This window comes from Lepisosteus platostomus, chromosome 26 (assembly GCF_059453375.1).
Source record: "Lepisosteus platostomus isolate fLepPlt1 chromosome 26, fLepPlt1.hap1, whole genome shotgun sequence".
NCBI classification, from domain to species: Eukaryota; Metazoa; Chordata; class Actinopteri; order Semionotiformes; family Lepisosteidae; genus Lepisosteus; species Lepisosteus platostomus.
In genome coordinates this window covers 3434981-3451806 of record NC_142636.1, presented here as the reverse complement: position 1 = coordinate 3451806, position 16826 = coordinate 3434981, and the positions used below count along the sequence as shown (strand labels likewise).

General features: G+C 48.8%; 8 non-coding genes across 8 annotated transcripts; 4 read left to right on the top strand and 4 right to left on the bottom strand.

Moving 5' to 3' along the window:
- Nucleotides 1-893: 893 nt before the first annotated feature.
- Nucleotides 894-976, top strand: trnal-cag (transfer RNA leucine (anticodon CAG)). The gene has a single exon. It is a non-coding gene; the product is annotated as a tRNA-Leu (tRNA).
- A 2791-nt stretch (nucleotides 977-3767) lies between these two features.
- trnak-cuu (transfer RNA lysine (anticodon CUU)) lies at nucleotides 3768-3840 on the bottom strand. Its single transcript has one exon. It is a non-coding gene; the product is annotated as a tRNA-Lys (tRNA).
- Nucleotides 3841-5012: 1172 nt separating this feature from the next.
- trnal-cag (transfer RNA leucine (anticodon CAG)) lies at nucleotides 5013-5095 on the top strand. Its single transcript has one exon. It is a non-coding gene; the product is annotated as a tRNA-Leu (tRNA).
- A 2791-nt stretch (nucleotides 5096-7886) lies between these two features.
- Nucleotides 7887-7959, bottom strand: trnak-cuu (transfer RNA lysine (anticodon CUU)). Its single transcript has one exon. It is a non-coding gene; the product is annotated as a tRNA-Lys (tRNA).
- A 1172-nt stretch (nucleotides 7960-9131) lies between these two features.
- On the top strand, nucleotides 9132-9214 carry trnal-cag (transfer RNA leucine (anticodon CAG)). The gene has a single exon. It is a non-coding gene; the product is annotated as a tRNA-Leu (tRNA).
- A 2791-nt stretch (nucleotides 9215-12005) lies between these two features.
- trnak-cuu (transfer RNA lysine (anticodon CUU)) lies at nucleotides 12006-12078 on the bottom strand. The gene has a single exon. It is a non-coding gene; the product is annotated as a tRNA-Lys (tRNA).
- Nucleotides 12079-13250: 1172 nt separating this feature from the next.
- trnal-cag (transfer RNA leucine (anticodon CAG)) lies at nucleotides 13251-13333 on the top strand. The gene has a single exon. It is a non-coding gene; the product is annotated as a tRNA-Leu (tRNA).
- A 2791-nt stretch (nucleotides 13334-16124) lies between these two features.
- trnak-cuu (transfer RNA lysine (anticodon CUU)) lies at nucleotides 16125-16197 on the bottom strand. Its single transcript has one exon. It is a non-coding gene; the product is annotated as a tRNA-Lys (tRNA).
- Between the last annotated feature and the right edge of the window lie 629 nt (nucleotides 16198-16826).

Genomic DNA, 16826 nt, shown 5'->3' with positions numbered 1-16826 from the left:
ATCCTGCGGTAAGCATTCTTCTAATTCCATCGTTTTGCTCCAGGTAAAAGGTAGCGCATCATAGTGTTGATATTCCAAGGTTTCAGAGTCCGTATTGGATGGCTTGGATGCAGACATCGCTCAGAGCTCCCAGTATGATTTTCCCGAGTTCAGTTTTGCAGTGTTTTAGTGCTTTACTACTTCCAGTGGGCCTTTGAATGCTCTGCTAAGTAGAGACGTGACATAATTACTAATGCGACCGAGTGTGCTGGCTGTTCCTGGTTCGTAATGATTAACGCGAGAAATCAATATAAACATAACTGCTTCGATTTCGAGGTTCAGTTGAAGCTTTCAAAGAAACTATCAAAGACCTCAGAACAACCGAAGACACATTTGGTCATCTCCGTATTGGTGAAGATTAAAGAGTCCCGCAAGTGTCAAGCTTGCACAAACACACACGAGAGAGAAACTCAGGACAGAATTTAAAGAAAGGGAGATGCAGACTATTTGAAGGCACTTTGCTAACCCAATGGCATGCTTATGAATCGTGCATAGGACACACGTAGCAGAGGATGGTTTCGATCCATCGACCTCTGGGTTATGGGCCCAGCACGCTTCCGCTGCGCCACTCTGCTGACGGCCTCTCTGCGTGTGGCGCACAACTGCTCTTTTTATTTCCTACATAAGTGATGAAAGAGTTGAAAGTTTCAACGACAAACGCAGACGTCACTTTGAGCGCTTGGTGTTGTAGCACAAATCATCACATGCTGCTCTACACTGGATTATAAAAGCCGACACATTTTCCAAACATTTTAATGCTGGAGTCACACTGTAGTATTAATAACAGTGCGATACTCGAGGAGCGTAGTGGGATCGCGGTGGCTCATCAGACCGCCCCGGGACAGGGGGCCCGCGTCAGGATGGCCGAGCGGTCTAAGGCGCTGCGTTCAGGTCGCAGTCTCCCCTGGAGGCGTGGGTTCGAATCCCACTCCTGACAAAAAGCTTGCTCAGTGCCGTCTCCAGTCGGGTGCAAATGGGTGAAGCAGCCTGACGCAGGGAACGTGCGCCGATAGGCGTAGGTGTATCCCCTGCCTCTTCCGATTTAGCTCGTGCTCCATAGGATGGAAGCGGATGCTCTGGCTTTTTGACTCGAATATAACCTGATCACAACAGAAGGCCGTGCAGCCCAGTGCTGGTTTAAGAATGCCTCGTGTCTTCAGGCCCCTATTCCTTCAGGTTACCCCTTTGGAATAGTCGTCCGAAAAAGACGGGAAAGGAAAAGCATGTAAGCTCCCACACACTGCGTTAGCATTAGCGGTTGGAATCTGATGGGAGAAAAGCAACCTGGCTCGCCGTCAAGCAATCCATCCCTGGTCTCCCACGTGACAGGCGGGGATACGCACCACTATACTAACGAGGAGCGCTTGCTTGGCGCTTGAAGACACTTCCTCTTGCGGCTACTACTGTTTCCGGTTTCGTCTTTTCTTTTCATTCCTCCCAGAGGAGCGCATGAAAACGTTTCCATCTGCGCCATCCTCACCCCTCCAATGCTATGGTCCCTGCTCCTCCTGGTGCACTGCAAACACTCATTCAGCCGGTTCTTTCAGTTTGAATAATTAGGTCTTCAAAGGCTGGAAGTAGGGCGCAAAAGACATGCCAATGCCAAAAGCGTGGCTGTGTGCTTCCAGCTGTGAAATGTCACTGGTGGATGTTGAAGACATTACTTCCAAGGCAGCAGGTCCAAGCGATTTAGCGTTTGTACAAGAAGCAGGAAGAGAGAAACGGCACTCCGCCTTTTTCTGGGCAGGCCGAAGCGACAGGAGAAGGGCGCCGTAGTGGGCAGGATTCGAGCCGACGCGGGGAGACCCCAATGGCTTTCTAGCCCATCGCCTTAACCGCTCGGCCACGACTACAGGGAGCGCCGCCGCCGCCGGCTTGCGATCATTTAACACGGAGGGCGAGGCGGCGGCGGTAACCTTTTTCAATGTCGCTCTCCGCTTCCCCCCAAAAAAAAGCCAAATGACATGCTAGCACTCGGACACCCTTCAGAAGACTGAAGGGTGGCTTAAAGCTGGAAGGATTAGGTCTCCCCGTTCCGACGCGACAATCGAACTTCCTTAGGCAGAGAGAAAGCAACATCGAGGAGCGTCAACAAGACTTTAGAAGCTGCGCCACACGCCACTTTCAGTCGCAGACACAGCAGTTTTAAAGGCAGGAATCGCCTTTGCGAACGCCATGAGAAACAGAACGCAAGCTCAGGTCCTGCGGTTTAACAAACAGCCACGGCTTTCATGCGACTGGACATTTCTTTTCTGGAGCGAATTCACTTTCAACTTCAAGAAATTCACACAACTTGCGAAATACGAAATACAAATCTGGCTCATCGCTGCACAAGAAATACCGCCGGCTGGCAAGAAAATGACAACGGTGTTTTTCCTTAACGAAAAACTTCCCATGGAGAAAAACAACGGCTGTGCGTCTCTGTCGGCTTGATTCAGTTTAATGCAAGTATTCATTCTCCTCCTGGAAAATACAGCTTGCGAAAGATGAAATACAATTCTTGGCTTTTCTGGGTGAGTGCAGAAGAAATCCTGCCGGCTGGCAGAAGAATTCCAGCCTTTTTTACTCTTTAACCAGAAACTTGCGAATGATACAAAGCAAGCGGGGTGCGTTTCTGTGCAGCTGTTAACTGAACAGCTGCTGCTTCAAGCCCACCCAGGGCTCATTCCGATTTCAACATCATGCCCCCTGAAGGTAGACTGGATTTCTTTGCGAAGCATTCACCTTTTGGACGTTTCAGGAAAGGTGCGTGTCGATGCCAGACTTGAAAAGCTTTCCATACAAAGAAACAACATAGTGCTTTTGATTGATGGGAAACGGCAAGAGCGGTTTGAGCAGCTCCGGCCTCTCAACCGCTTTACAATGTGATCGGCACCTCGGTAGCCAGTTTAGAAGGCTGAAAAGGATGCTGGAAGCACAGCGACGTTCTAAAACCAGCGCTTGAAAAGCATCTGCATACATAAAATGTCCATTTCCCCAAAGCTGAATCTGCATCTTCAGAAGATTGTCAGCTATACGTTTTCGTTCTTTGTTTCCTTTTTTTACGACAAGCTTTCGAGAAATGAACTGTCTATTGTGATGAAGGCTGCATTAGAAATTGTGCATCTAGCTTAGTTCAATGAAATCGGGAGGTGCACCTGTCTCAAGCGGATGGCTCTTTGCAGGCACACTACGGAAACCTGCGGGCGCAAGTTGGGAGAAGTGACTCTTGCAGAGTGTTGAGCTTCGAGAAGAGGGCTCCGCTCAGGAAGATATTTCCACATGTTGAAGAGTCGCTTTTCGCCCTTTCTTTCCCACATTTTTCCAGTGCGGTTATTGATCGCGTTCAAAATGTTTTCCCAACGTACGTGTTACCTGCAAAATCACAGTGAAACTGTTATGCCCAAAAGATTCCTAATAGTTATTGTATTAGAATAGCTCTCCAATTTCTTAGCCTTCGTACACGCAATGTTTAAGGAAACGCTAGAGTAAATGAAACTGTAAATAGACAGGAGCTCTTCTTAGTTTTCATACAAGTTATGATGGCTGCAGCTCCTATCTGCGTCCGGGTGACCGGAGCCAAGGGATTATCTGCGGAACCCTTGATTTATCTCTCGGGCAAGGAGCTAGATACGCCCTTTTCATCTCGGTTTGATCACACCTGTGCATTAAAACGCAGTGCTCGGTACCATCGAGGTGTAAGAGGTTCAAGGATGAGCGGGAAACTTTGTTAATAAGGAGACGGGCACCGCCCAACGTGGGGCTCGAACCCACGACCCTGAGATTAAGAGTCTCATGCTCTACCGACTGAGCTAGCCGGGCGCCGGTGGAGCTGGTGGTTAACTTGTCCCTGTTGACGGCAATTTGACAAGGTATACTTCCTGGCTTTTCATCATGTGCTGACCGGATTCGAGAGTAGCACACCCTGTTCTTTGTTGATTACTGTACCTCCAGCAGCGCAAATGTCAGTAATCATTGAAATGTACGACCTACAATCTCCTCAGCATGCCCGCGTGGACTCCTCAGTGATCATCCTTCTACGTTCTGCTGTAGTTTTCATGCAAGTGAAAACCGTGCTCCAAATAACAGCGGCACAGTTGTATCCTGCGGTAAGCATTCTTCTAATTCCATCGTTTTGCTCCAGGTAAAAGGTAGCGCATCATAGTGTTGATATTCCAAGGTTTCAGAGTCCGTATTGGATGGCTTGGATGCAGACATCGCTCAGAGCTCCCAGTATGATTTTCCCGAGTTCAGTTTTGCAGTGTTTTAGTGCTTTACTACTTCCAGTGGGCCTTTGAATGCTCTGCTAAGTAGAGACGTGACATAATTACTAATGCGACCGAGTGTGCTGGCTGTTCCTGGTTCGTAATGATTAACGCGAGAAATCAATATAAACATAACTGCTTCGATTTCGAGGTTCAGTTGAAGCTTTCAAAGAAACTATCAAAGACCTCAGAACAACCGAAGACACATTTGGTCATCTCCGTATTGGTGAAGATTAAAGAGTCCCGCAAGTGTCAAGCTTGCACAAACACACACGAGAGAGAAACTCAGGACAGAATTTAAAGAAAGGGAGATGCAGACTATTTGAAGGCACTTTGCTAACCCAATGGCATGCTTATGAATCGTGCATAGGACACACGTAGCAGAGGATGGTTTCGATCCATCGACCTCTGGGTTATGGGCCCAGCACGCTTCCGCTGCGCCACTCTGCTGACGGCCTCTCTGCGTGTGGCGCACAACTGCTCTTTTTATTTCCTACATAAGTGATGAAAGAGTTGAAAGTTTCAACGACAAACGCAGACGTCACTTTGAGCGCTTGGTGTTGTAGCACAAATCATCACATGCTGCTCTACACTGGATTATAAAAGCCGACACATTTTCCAAACATTTTAATGCTGGAGTCACACTGTAGTATTAATAACAGTGCGATACTCGAGGAGCGTAGTGGGATCGCGGTGGCTCATCAGACCGCCCCGGGACAGGGGGCCCGCGTCAGGATGGCCGAGCGGTCTAAGGCGCTGCGTTCAGGTCGCAGTCTCCCCTGGAGGCGTGGGTTCGAATCCCACTCCTGACAAAAAGCTTGCTCAGTGCCGTCTCCAGTCGGGTGCAAATGGGTGAAGCAGCCTGACGCAGGGAACGTGCGCCGATAGGCGTAGGTGTATCCCCTGCCTCTTCCGATTTAGCTCGTGCTCCATAGGATGGAAGCGGATGCTCTGGCTTTTTGACTCGAATATAACCTGATCACAACAGAAGGCCGTGCAGCCCAGTGCTGGTTTAAGAATGCCTCGTGTCTTCAGGCCCCTATTCCTTCAGGTTACCCCTTTGGAATAGTCGTCCGAAAAAGACGGGAAAGGAAAAGCATGTAAGCTCCCACACACTGCGTTAGCATTAGCGGTTGGAATCTGATGGGAGAAAAGCAACCTGGCTCGCCGTCAAGCAATCCATCCCTGGTCTCCCACGTGACAGGCGGGGATACGCACCACTATACTAACGAGGAGCGCTTGCTTGGCGCTTGAAGACACTTCCTCTTGCGGCTACTACTGTTTCCGGTTTCGTCTTTTCTTTTCATTCCTCCCAGAGGAGCGCATGAAAACGTTTCCATCTGCGCCATCCTCACCCCTCCAATGCTATGGTCCCTGCTCCTCCTGGTGCACTGCAAACACTCATTCAGCCGGTTCTTTCAGTTTGAATAATTAGGTCTTCAAAGGCTGGAAGTAGGGCGCAAAAGACATGCCAATGCCAAAAGCGTGGCTGTGTGCTTCCAGCTGTGAAATGTCACTGGTGGATGTTGAAGACATTACTTCCAAGGCAGCAGGTCCAAGCGATTTAGCGTTTGTACAAGAAGCAGGAAGAGAGAAACGGCACTCCGCCTTTTTCTGGGCAGGCCGAAGCGACAGGAGAAGGGCGCCGTAGTGGGCAGGATTCGAGCCGACGCGGGGAGACCCCAATGGCTTTCTAGCCCATCGCCTTAACCGCTCGGCCACGACTACAGGGAGCGCCGCCGCCGCCGGCTTGCGATCATTTAACACGGAGGGCGAGGCGGCGGCGGTAACCTTTTTCAATGTCGCTCTCCGCTTCCCCCCAAAAAAAAGCCAAATGACATGCTAGCACTCGGACACCCTTCAGAAGACTGAAGGGTGGCTTAAAGCTGGAAGGATTAGGTCTCCCCGTTCCGACGCGACAATCGAACTTCCTTAGGCAGAGAGAAAGCAACATCGAGGAGCGTCAACAAGACTTTAGAAGCTGCGCCACACGCCACTTTCAGTCGCAGACACAGCAGTTTTAAAGGCAGGAATCGCCTTTGCGAACGCCATGAGAAACAGAACGCAAGCTCAGGTCCTGCGGTTTAACAAACAGCCACGGCTTTCATGCGACTGGACATTTCTTTTCTGGAGCGAATTCACTTTCAACTTCAAGAAATTCACACAACTTGCGAAATACGAAATACAAATCTGGCTCATCGCTGCACAAGAAATACCGCCGGCTGGCAAGAAAATGACAACGGTGTTTTTCCTTAACGAAAAACTTCCCATGGAGAAAAACAACGGCTGTGCGTCTCTGTCGGCTTGATTCAGTTTAATGCAAGTATTCATTCTCCTCCTGGAAAATACAGCTTGCGAAAGATGAAATACAATTCTTGGCTTTTCTGGGTGAGTGCAGAAGAAATCCTGCCGGCTGGCAGAAGAATTCCAGCCTTTTTTACTCTTTAACCAGAAACTTGCGAATGATACAAAGCAAGCGGGGTGCGTTTCTGTGCAGCTGTTAACTGAACAGCTGCTGCTTCAAGCCCACCCAGGGCTCATTCCGATTTCAACATCATGCCCCCTGAAGGTAGACTGGATTTCTTTGCGAAGCATTCACCTTTTGGACGTTTCAGGAAAGGTGCGTGTCGATGCCAGACTTGAAAAGCTTTCCATACAAAGAAACAACATAGTGCTTTTGATTGATGGGAAACGGCAAGAGCGGTTTGAGCAGCTCCGGCCTCTCAACCGCTTTACAATGTGATCGGCACCTCGGTAGCCAGTTTAGAAGGCTGAAAAGGATGCTGGAAGCACAGCGACGTTCTAAAACCAGCGCTTGAAAAGCATCTGCATACATAAAATGTCCATTTCCCCAAAGCTGAATCTGCATCTTCAGAAGATTGTCAGCTATACGTTTTCGTTCTTTGTTTCCTTTTTTTACGACAAGCTTTCGAGAAATGAACTGTCTATTGTGATGAAGGCTGCATTAGAAATTGTGCATCTAGCTTAGTTCAATGAAATCGGGAGGTGCACCTGTCTCAAGCGGATGGCTCTTTGCAGGCACACTACGGAAACCTGCGGGCGCAAGTTGGGAGAAGTGACTCTTGCAGAGTGTTGAGCTTCGAGAAGAGGGCTCCGCTCAGGAAGATATTTCCACATGTTGAAGAGTCGCTTTTCGCCCTTTCTTTCCCACATTTTTCCAGTGCGGTTATTGATCGCGTTCAAAATGTTTTCCCAACGTACGTGTTACCTGCAAAATCACAGTGAAACTGTTATGCCCAAAAGATTCCTAATAGTTATTGTATTAGAATAGCTCTCCAATTTCTTAGCCTTCGTACACGCAATGTTTAAGGAAACGCTAGAGTAAATGAAACTGTAAATAGACAGGAGCTCTTCTTAGTTTTCATACAAGTTATGATGGCTGCAGCTCCTATCTGCGTCCGGGTGACCGGAGCCAAGGGATTATCTGCGGAACCCTTGATTTATCTCTCGGGCAAGGAGCTAGATACGCCCTTTTCATCTCGGTTTGATCACACCTGTGCATTAAAACGCAGTGCTCGGTACCATCGAGGTGTAAGAGGTTCAAGGATGAGCGGGAAACTTTGTTAATAAGGAGACGGGCACCGCCCAACGTGGGGCTCGAACCCACGACCCTGAGATTAAGAGTCTCATGCTCTACCGACTGAGCTAGCCGGGCGCCGGTGGAGCTGGTGGTTAACTTGTCCCTGTTGACGGCAATTTGACAAGGTATACTTCCTGGCTTTTCATCATGTGCTGACCGGATTCGAGAGTAGCACACCCTGTTCTTTGTTGATTACTGTACCTCCAGCAGCGCAAATGTCAGTAATCATTGAAATGTACGACCTACAATCTCCTCAGCATGCCCGCGTGGACTCCTCAGTGATCATCCTTCTACGTTCTGCTGTAGTTTTCATGCAAGTGAAAACCGTGCTCCAAATAACAGCGGCACAGTTGTATCCTGCGGTAAGCATTCTTCTAATTCCATCGTTTTGCTCCAGGTAAAAGGTAGCGCATCATAGTGTTGATATTCCAAGGTTTCAGAGTCCGTATTGGATGGCTTGGATGCAGACATCGCTCAGAGCTCCCAGTATGATTTTCCCGAGTTCAGTTTTGCAGTGTTTTAGTGCTTTACTACTTCCAGTGGGCCTTTGAATGCTCTGCTAAGTAGAGACGTGACATAATTACTAATGCGACCGAGTGTGCTGGCTGTTCCTGGTTCGTAATGATTAACGCGAGAAATCAATATAAACATAACTGCTTCGATTTCGAGGTTCAGTTGAAGCTTTCAAAGAAACTATCAAAGACCTCAGAACAACCGAAGACACATTTGGTCATCTCCGTATTGGTGAAGATTAAAGAGTCCCGCAAGTGTCAAGCTTGCACAAACACACACGAGAGAGAAACTCAGGACAGAATTTAAAGAAAGGGAGATGCAGACTATTTGAAGGCACTTTGCTAACCCAATGGCATGCTTATGAATCGTGCATAGGACACACGTAGCAGAGGATGGTTTCGATCCATCGACCTCTGGGTTATGGGCCCAGCACGCTTCCGCTGCGCCACTCTGCTGACGGCCTCTCTGCGTGTGGCGCACAACTGCTCTTTTTATTTCCTACATAAGTGATGAAAGAGTTGAAAGTTTCAACGACAAACGCAGACGTCACTTTGAGCGCTTGGTGTTGTAGCACAAATCATCACATGCTGCTCTACACTGGATTATAAAAGCCGACACATTTTCCAAACATTTTAATGCTGGAGTCACACTGTAGTATTAATAACAGTGCGATACTCGAGGAGCGTAGTGGGATCGCGGTGGCTCATCAGACCGCCCCGGGACAGGGGGCCCGCGTCAGGATGGCCGAGCGGTCTAAGGCGCTGCGTTCAGGTCGCAGTCTCCCCTGGAGGCGTGGGTTCGAATCCCACTCCTGACAAAAAGCTTGCTCAGTGCCGTCTCCAGTCGGGTGCAAATGGGTGAAGCAGCCTGACGCAGGGAACGTGCGCCGATAGGCGTAGGTGTATCCCCTGCCTCTTCCGATTTAGCTCGTGCTCCATAGGATGGAAGCGGATGCTCTGGCTTTTTGACTCGAATATAACCTGATCACAACAGAAGGCCGTGCAGCCCAGTGCTGGTTTAAGAATGCCTCGTGTCTTCAGGCCCCTATTCCTTCAGGTTACCCCTTTGGAATAGTCGTCCGAAAAAGACGGGAAAGGAAAAGCATGTAAGCTCCCACACACTGCGTTAGCATTAGCGGTTGGAATCTGATGGGAGAAAAGCAACCTGGCTCGCCGTCAAGCAATCCATCCCTGGTCTCCCACGTGACAGGCGGGGATACGCACCACTATACTAACGAGGAGCGCTTGCTTGGCGCTTGAAGACACTTCCTCTTGCGGCTACTACTGTTTCCGGTTTCGTCTTTTCTTTTCATTCCTCCCAGAGGAGCGCATGAAAACGTTTCCATCTGCGCCATCCTCACCCCTCCAATGCTATGGTCCCTGCTCCTCCTGGTGCACTGCAAACACTCATTCAGCCGGTTCTTTCAGTTTGAATAATTAGGTCTTCAAAGGCTGGAAGTAGGGCGCAAAAGACATGCCAATGCCAAAAGCGTGGCTGTGTGCTTCCAGCTGTGAAATGTCACTGGTGGATGTTGAAGACATTACTTCCAAGGCAGCAGGTCCAAGCGATTTAGCGTTTGTACAAGAAGCAGGAAGAGAGAAACGGCACTCCGCCTTTTTCTGGGCAGGCCGAAGCGACAGGAGAAGGGCGCCGTAGTGGGCAGGATTCGAGCCGACGCGGGGAGACCCCAATGGCTTTCTAGCCCATCGCCTTAACCGCTCGGCCACGACTACAGGGAGCGCCGCCGCCGCCGGCTTGCGATCATTTAACACGGAGGGCGAGGCGGCGGCGGTAACCTTTTTCAATGTCGCTCTCCGCTTCCCCCCAAAAAAAAGCCAAATGACATGCTAGCACTCGGACACCCTTCAGAAGACTGAAGGGTGGCTTAAAGCTGGAAGGATTAGGTCTCCCCGTTCCGACGCGACAATCGAACTTCCTTAGGCAGAGAGAAAGCAACATCGAGGAGCGTCAACAAGACTTTAGAAGCTGCGCCACACGCCACTTTCAGTCGCAGACACAGCAGTTTTAAAGGCAGGAATCGCCTTTGCGAACGCCATGAGAAACAGAACGCAAGCTCAGGTCCTGCGGTTTAACAAACAGCCACGGCTTTCATGCGACTGGACATTTCTTTTCTGGAGCGAATTCACTTTCAACTTCAAGAAATTCACACAACTTGCGAAATACGAAATACAAATCTGGCTCATCGCTGCACAAGAAATACCGCCGGCTGGCAAGAAAATGACAACGGTGTTTTTCCTTATCGAAAAACTTCCCATGGAGAAAAACAACGGCTGTGCGTCTCTGTCGGCTTGATTCAGTTTAATGCAAGTATTCATTCTCCTCCTGGAAAATACAGCTTGCGAAAGATGAAATACAATTCTTGGCTTTTCTGGGTGAGTGCAGAAGAAATCCTGCCGGCTGGCAGAAGAATTCCAGCCTTTTTTACTCTTTAACCAGAAACTTGCGAATGATACAAAGCAAGCGGGGTGCGTTTCTGTGCAGCTGTTAACTGAACAGCTGCTGCTTCAAGCCCACCCAGGGCTCATTCCGATTTCAACATCATGCCCCCTGAAGGTAGACTGGATTTCTTTGCGAAGCATTCACCTTTTGGACGTTTCAGGAAAGGTGCGTGTCGATGCCAGACTTGAAAAGCTTTCCATACAAAGAAACAACATAGTGCTTTTGATTGATGGGAAACGGCAAGAGCGGTTTGAGCAGCTCCGGCCTCTCAACCGCTTTACAATGTGATCGGCACCTCGGTAGCCAGTTTAGAAGGCTGAAAAGGATGCTGGAAGCACAGCGACGTTCTAAAACCAGCGCTTGAAAAGCATCTGCATACATAAAATGTCCATTTCCCCAAAGCTGAATCTGCATCTTCAGAAGATTGTCAGCTATACGTTTTCGTTCTTTGTTTCCTTTTTTTACGACAAGCTTTCGAGAAATGAACTGTCTATTGTGATGAAGGCTGCATTAGAAATTGTGCATCTAGCTTAGTTCAATGAAATCGGGAGGTGCACCTGTCTCAAGCGGATGGCTCTTTGCAGGCACACTACGGAAACCTGCGGGCGCAAGTTGGGAGAAGTGACTCTTGCAGAGTGTTGAGCTTCGAGAAGAGGGCTCCGCTCAGGAAGATATTTCCACATGTTGAAGAGTCGCTTTTCGCCCTTTCTTTCCCACATTTTTCCAGTGCGGTTATTGATCGCGTTCAAAATGTTTTCCCAACGTACGTGTTACCTGCAAAATCACAGTGAAACTGTTATGCCCAAAAGATTCCTAATAGTTATTGTATTAGAATAGCTCTCCAATTTCTTAGCCTTCGTACACGCAATGTTTAAGGAAACGCTAGAGTAAATGAAACTGTAAATAGACAGGAGCTCTTCTTAGTTTTCATACAAGTTATGATGGCTGCAGCTCCTATCTGCGTCCGGGTGACCGGAGCCAAGGGATTATCTGCGGAACCCTTGATTTATCTCTCGGGCAAGGAGCTAGATACGCCCTTTTCATCTCGGTTTGATCACACCTGTGCATTAAAACGCAGTGCTCGGTACCATCGAGGTGTAAGAGGTTCAAGGATGAGCGGGAAACTTTGTTAATAAGGAGACGGGCACCGCCCAACGTGGGGCTCGAACCCACGACCCTGAGATTAAGAGTCTCATGCTCTACCGACTGAGCTAGCCGGGCGCCGGTGGAGCTGGTGGTTAACTTGTCCCTGTTGACGGCAATTTGACAAGGTATACTTCCTGGCTTTTCATCATGTGCTGACCGGATTCGAGAGTAGCACACCCTGTTCTTTGTTGATTACTGTACCTCCAGCAGCGCAAATGTCAGTAATCATTGAAATGTACGACCTACAATCTCCTCAGCATGCCCGCGTGGACTCCTCAGTGATCATCCTTCTACGTTCTGCTGTAGTTTTCATGCAAGTGAAAACCGTGCTCCAAATAACAGCGGCACAGTTGTATCCTGCGGTAAGCATTCTTCTAATTCCATCGTTTTGCTCCAGGTAAAAGGTAGCGCATCATAGTGTTGATATTCCAAGGTTTCAGAGTCCGTATTGGATGGCTTGGATGCAGACATCGCTCAGAGCTCCCAGTATGATTTTCCCGAGTTCAGTTTTGCAGTGTTTTAGTGCTTTACTACTTCCAGTGGGCCTTTGAATGCTCTGCTAAGTAGAGACGTGACATAATTACTAATGCGACCGAGTGTGCTGGCTGTTCCTGGTTCGTAATGATTAACGCGAGAAATCAATATAAACATAACTGCTTCGATTTCGAGGTTCAGTTGAAGCTTTCAAAGAAACTATCAAAGACCTCAGAACAACCGAAGACACATTTGGTCATCTCCGTATTGGTGAAGATTAAAGAGTCCCGCAAGTGTCAAGCTTGCACAAACACACACGAGAGAGAAACTCAGGACAGAATTTAAAGAAAGGGAGATGCAGACTATTTGAAGGCACTTTGCTAACCCAATGGCATGCTTATGAATCGTGCATAGGACACACGTAGCAGAGGATGGTTTCGATCCATCGACCTCTGGGTTATGGGCCCAGCACGCTTCCGCTGCGCCACTCTGCTGACGGCCTCTCTGCGTGTGGCGCACAACTGCTCTTTTTATTTCCTACATAAGTGATGAAAGAGTTGAAAGTTTCAACGACAAACGCAGACGTCACTTTGAGCGCTTGGTGTTGTAGCACAAATCATCACATGCTGCTCTACACTGGATTATAAAAGCCGACACATTTTCCAAACATTTTAATGCTGGAGTCACACTGTAGTATTAATAACAGTGCGATACTCGAGGAGCGTAGTGGGATCGCGGTGGCTCATCAGACCGCCCCGGGACAGGGGGCCCGCGTCAGGATGGCCGAGCGGTCTAAGGCGCTGCGTTCAGGTCGCAGTCTCCCCTGGAGGCGTGGGTTCGAATCCCACTCCTGACAAAAAGCTTGCTCAGTGCCGTCTCCAGTCGGGTGCAAATGGGTGAAGCAGCCTGACGCAGGGAACGTGCGCCGATAGGCGTAGGTGTATCCCCTGCCTCTTCCGATTTAGCTCGTGCTCCATAGGATGGAAGCGGATGCTCTGGCTTTTTGACTCGAATATAACCTGATCACAACAGAAGGCCGTGCAGCCCAGTGCTGGTTTAAGAATGCCTCGTGTCTTCAGGCCCCTATTCCTTCAGGTTACCCCTTTGGAATAGTCGTCCGAAAAAGACGGGAAAGGAAAAGCATGTAAGCTCCCACACACTGCGTTAGCATTAGCGGTTGGAATCTGATGGGAGAAAAGCAACCTGGCTCGCCGTCAAGCAATCCATCCCTGGTCTCCCACGTGACAGGCGGGGATACGCACCACTATACTAACGAGGAGCGCTTGCTTGGCGCTTGAAGACACTTCCTCTTGCGGCTACTACTGTTTCCGGTTTCGTCTTTTCTTTTCATTCCTCCCAGAGGAGCGCATGAAAACGTTTCCATCTGCGCCATCCTCACCCCTCCAATGCTATGGTCCCTGCTCCTCCTGGTGCACTGCAAACACTCATTCAGCCGGTTCTTTCAGTTTGAATAATTAGGTCTTCAAAGGCTGGAAGTAGGGCGCAAAAGACATGCCAATGCCAAAAGCGTGGCTGTGTGCTTCCAGCTGTGAAATGTCACTGGTGGATGTTGAAGACATTACTTCCAAGGCAGCAGGTCCAAGCGATTTAGCGTTTGTACAAGAAGCAGGAAGAGAGAAACGGCACTCCGCCTTTTTCTGGGCAGGCCGAAGCGACAGGAGAAGGGCGCCGTAGTGGGCAGGATTCGAGCCGACGCGGGGAGACCCCAATGGCTTTCTAGCCCATCGCCTTAACCGCTCGGCCACGACTACAGGGAGCGCCGCCGCCGCCGGCTTGCGATCATTTAACACGGAGGGCGAGGCGGCGGCGGTAACCTTTTTCAATGTCGCTCTCCGCTTCCCCCCAAAAAAAAGCCAAATGACATGCTAGCACTCGGACACCCTTCAGAAGACTGAAGGGTGGCTTAAAGCTGGAAGGATTAGGTCTCCCCGTTCCGACGCGACAATCGAACTTCCTTAGGCAGAGAGAAAGCAACATCGAGGAGCGTCAACAAGACTTTAGAAGCTGCGCCACACGCCACTTTCAGTCGCAGACACAGCAGTTTTAAAGGCAGGAATCGCCTTTGCGAACGCCATGAGAAACAGAACGCAAGCTCAGGTCCTGCGGTTTAACAAACAGCCACGGCTTTCATGCGACTGGACATTTCTTTTCTGGAGCGAATTCACTTTCAACTTCAAGAAATTCACACAACTTGCGAAATACGAAATACAAATCTGGCTCATCGCTGCACAAGAAATACCGCCGGCTGGCAAGAAAATGACAACGGTGTTTTTCCTTAACGAAAAACTTCCCATGGAGAAAAACAACGGCTGTGCGTCTCTGTCGGCTTGATTCAGTTTAATGCAAGTATTCATTCTCCTCCTGGAAAATACAGCTTGCGAAAGATGAAATACAATTCTTGGCTTTTCTGGGTGAGTGCAGAAGAAATCCTGCCGGCTGGCAGAAGAATTCCAGCCTTTTTTACTCTTTAACCAGAAACTTGCGAATGATACAAAGCAAGCGGGGTGCGTTTCTGTGCAGCTGTTAACTGAACAGCTGCTGCTTCAAGCCCACCCAGGGCTCATTCCGATTTCAACATCATGCCCCCTGAAGGTAGACTGGATTTCTTTGCGAAGCATTCACCTTTTGGACGTTTCAGGAAAGGTGCGTGTCGATGCCAGACTTGAAAAGCTTTCCATACAAAGAAACAACATAGTGCTTTTGATTGATGGGAAACGGCAAGAGCGGTTTGAGCAGCTCCGGCCTCTCAACCGCTTTACAATGTGATCGGCACCTCGGTAGCCAGTTTAGAAGGCTGAAAAGGATGCTGGAAGCACAGCGACGTTCTAAAACCAGCGCTTGAAAAGCATCTGCATACATAAAATGTCCATTTCCCCAAAGCTGAATCTGCATCTTCAGAAGATTGTCAGCTATACGTTTTCGTTCTTTGTTTCCTTTTTTTACGACAAGCTTTCGAGAAATGAACTGTCTATTGTGATGAAGGCTGCATTAGAAATTGTGCATCTAGCTTAGTTCAATGAAATCGGGAGGTGCACCTGTCTCAAGCGGATGGCTCTTTGCAGGCACACTACGGAAACCTGCGGGCGCAAGTTGGGAGAAGTGACTCTTGCAGAGTGTTGAGCTTCGAGAAGAGGGCTCCGCTCAGGAAGATATTTCCACATGTTGAAGAGTCGCTTTTCGCCCTTTCTTTCCCACATTTTTCCAGTGCGGTTATTGATCGCGTTCAAAATGTTTTCCCAACGTACGTGTTACCTGCAAAATCACAGTGAAACTGTTATGCCCAAAAGATTCCTAATAGTTATTGTATTAGAATAGCTCTCCAATTTCTTAGCCTTCGTACACGCAATGTTTAAGGAAACGCTAGAGTAAATGAAACTGTAAATAGACAGGAGCTCTTCTTAGTTTTCATACAAGTTATGATGGCTGCAGCTCCTATCTGCGTCCGGGTGACCGGAGCCAAGGGATTATCTGCGGAACCCTTGATTTATCTCTCGGGCAAGGAGCTAGATACGCCCTTTTCATCTCGGTTTGATCACACCTGTGCATTAAAACGCAGTGCTCGGTACCATCGAGGTGTAAGAGGTTCAAGGATGAGCGGGAAACTTTGTTAATAAGGAGACGGGCACCGCCCAACGTGGGGCTCGAACCCACGACCCTGAGATTAAGAGTCTCATGCTCTACCGACTGAGCTAGCCGGGCGCCGGTGGAGCTGGTGGTTAACTTGTCCCTGTTGACGGCAATTTGACAAGGTATACTTCCTGGCTTTTCATCATGTGCTGACCGGATTCGAGAGTAGCACACCCTGTTCTTTGTTGATTACTGTACCTCCAGCAGCGCAAATGTCAGTAATCATTGAAATGTACGACCTACAATCTCCTCAGCATGCCCGCGTGGACTCCTCAGTGATCATCCTTCTACGTTCTGCTGTAGTTTTCATGCAAGTGAAAACCGTGCTCCAAATAACAGCGGCACAGTTGTATCCTGCGGTAAGCATTCTTCTAATTCCATCGTTTTGCTCCAGGTAAAAGGTAGCGCATCATAGTGTTGATATTCCAAGGTTTCAGAGTCCGTATTGGATGGCTTGGATGCAGACATCGCTCAGAGCTCCCAGTATGATTTTCCCGAGTTCAGTTTTGCAGTGTTTTAGTGCTTTACTACTTCCAGTGGGCCTTTGAATGCTCTGCTAAGTAGAGACGTGACATAATTACTAATGCGACCGAGTGTGCTGGCTGTTCCTGGTTCGTAATGATTAACGCGAGAAATCAATATAAACATAACTGCTTCGATTTCGAGGTTCAGTTGAAGCTTTCAAAGAAACTATCAAAGAC